We start from the raw sequence: 2,500 nt of genomic DNA, 5'->3' as shown, positions 1-2,500 counted from the left end.
AGACAAAAAAAAAAAAAAACAATAAAGAAGGAATAAAAATAACAGAAGGATAATATAAAAGTTCCCAGCGAAGCAATTAGCAAAAGGAAACAAAATCACTGATCGGAAATATAAAAGAAGAAGCAGAAATTTAAAAACGCACAAATAAAAAAAAAATAATAATAAATAAATAAATAAAAACATCAAGAAAAAAAAAAGAATACATTAACTCACAAGACGAATGGAGGAGAAGAAAGACGAGAAAGAAGGAGAAGCAAAAAAAAAAAGAAAGTAAGAAAGAAAAGAAAGGGAGGAGCAGGAAGATGAGAAAGGAGGAAGAGAAATGAAGTACGAGACGTAAGAGGAGGAAGATAAAGAAGAAGAAAAGGAGTCATGAGAATGAAAACAAAGGATCCGGAAAAAGAGAAAAAGGAGTCGGAAGCTGAAAAGAAGAGAGAGAGAGAGAGAGAGAGAGAGAGAGAGAGAGAGAGAGAGAGAGAGAGAGAGAGAGAGAGAGAGAGAGAGAGAGAAAAAAAAAAAGGAGGAAGAAAACGGTGAGGGTGAGAGGTTGGATGGACCGGAGGGAAGACTCGGAGGAGGAGGAAGGAAGGAAGGAAGGAGGGATAGAGGGAAGGAGTAAGAGGGGTGAAGAAGAAGTGAACATCAGCACTGAAGCGAGAAGTCAAAAGCCTCTTGGGGGTGTGTAGGGAACCCGCCATCTTCCTCCTTTTTGGCAGATTACAGTGGTGGTCTTGGCGAGAGAGAGAGAGAGAGAGAGAGAGAGAGAGAGAGAGAGAGAGAGAGAGAGAGAGAGAGAGAGAGAGAGAGAGAGAGAGAGAAAGAGAGAGAGAGGATGTGTATATTTATGTAAAGAGTGGTGAAGGAAGACGGTCAAGAGTTGTGAGGTTCAAAGAGGGAAAAATTATTACAAGTGAGCAGGGAAGAGATGCGGATGAAGACGAAGAGGCAGGAACGAAGGAAGGGAGAGTGGATGGAGGAGATGATGGGGCAGGGAAGGAAGGAAGAGAGGAAGGAGGGAGAGTGTAAGTGGTTGAGGTGAAAGCAGGCAAGGCAACGGAAGAAGAAGTGGAGAAAGTTGGAGATAAAAAAAAGGAGACGAAAAAAAAGAAAAAGATAAATACAAACAGGAAAAGAACTTATATAAAGCTCATAAATACACAGCAGAAGTGGCAGAGAGAGCGAGAGGGAGTGGGAGAGGGAGTGTCGGTGGTGCTGGAGGTGTAGTGAGTGAGGGGGAGGGTGTAGGGGGGCAGATGTCGCCAGGTAGCGGGTAGAGCGGCGCGTGTCACACCCACATTAAGCTCCTGCATTATCCTGCTTTTAGCTAAATGAAAATCCAGCCGCCAACCCTGAACATCATCACCGTCTGGAGGGTTTAATGTTTTCCAGGAGACAAGAGGATGGAGACAGCTACCCTCCCAGCCTCCTCCTCCTCCTCCTCCTCCTCCTCCTCCTTCAGTTACCCTCCTCCTATTACCCATCCTCCTCCTCCTCCTCCTCCTCCTCCTTCAGTTACCCACTCTCCTATTACCCATCCTCTTCCTCGCCCTCCTTGCCCTCCTTCTGTTACCTATCCTCCTCCTCCTCCTCCTCCTCCTCCTCCTCCTCCTCCGAGGGGCCTTCTTCTGTACTTTGGTGTCTCTTTCACTAATACTTTTCGTAGAATAGTTACCCAAACAGCCTTGTATGAACCTCAAGGTTGGTGCTGTTTGGACTTCCTTTGTATTCATTTGTATTCCTTCTCTTGTTATCCAGCCTCCTCCTCGCCTTCCTCCTCCTCCTCCTGCTTCTCTTCCCCCTTCAGCCTCCAAGGAGAAGGGTCTGGGCTGGGCTGGGCTAGGTTGGGGTGCAGGGTGGGTGGGGGGATGCCTTCTCTAATGGGGATATAATACCAGCGGCTTTTACCTAAATTACGCCTTTATGACTATGAAGTAAACAGCACAAGAAGCTCGGGAGAAGGACCTCTTTTTGTAAATGTAGGGATTATTATTTTCTTTATTTTGTGTATGTTGTTTTTTTAATAACTTTTTAACCCTCGACCTTCTTCTTCCTCCTCCCCCACCCTTCCTCCCTCCCTCCCTCCCTCCCTCACCTGGCCGTCTCACCCTTTCTCCTCCTCCTTCGCCTTGTGTGTGTGCCCTCTCATCTCCTCTACTTCTTTCTCCTTCCCCCTCCTTCTACGGATAATCTCTTAATGGGAGCTTTGAGGCAGAGAGAGCCCGAGGTGGGAGGCAGGTTTTGAGGTAGGTAGGTGTGAGGGAAGGGTGGCGAGGGAGGGGGAGGGGGCAGTGAATGGGGGGAGGGGGCGGTGAGGGGTCGATGATTATAGTCTCGAGAAGGAATGGTGGCAGCGGAACACTTGACGATTATAGATTTCACGTACAAACAGACGGACGGACAGACAGACAGACAGACAGGCGCGGCGATGGACAGGGTTGAGGATGAGACAGGAGTAATGGCCGGGTGAATATTTATGAGTGAGGCGGCAGCAGCAGCAGAC

The 2,500-nt window shown here is 47.5% G+C and overlaps 2 long non-coding RNA genes across 2 annotated transcripts in view; one reads left to right on the top strand and one right to left on the bottom strand.

Annotated features, from left to right (window-relative positions):
- LOC135101245 (uncharacterized) overlaps positions 1 to 2,500 on the bottom strand; it is a 112,271-nt gene that overhangs the window by 43,508 nt on the left and 66,263 nt on the right. The window lies entirely within an intron of this gene.
- Positions 1 to 2,500, top strand: part of LOC135101246 (uncharacterized) — a 155,928-nt gene that overhangs the window by 137,874 nt on the left and 15,554 nt on the right. The gene's annotated exons all lie outside the window — the stretch shown is intronic.

The sequence above is a fragment of the Scylla paramamosain genome, chromosome 6 (genome assembly GCF_035594125.1).
Source record: "Scylla paramamosain isolate STU-SP2022 chromosome 6, ASM3559412v1, whole genome shotgun sequence".
NCBI classification, from domain to species: domain Eukaryota; kingdom Metazoa; phylum Arthropoda; class Malacostraca; order Decapoda; family Portunidae; genus Scylla; species Scylla paramamosain.
This window is presented reverse-complemented; position numbering and strand designations above follow the sequence as displayed.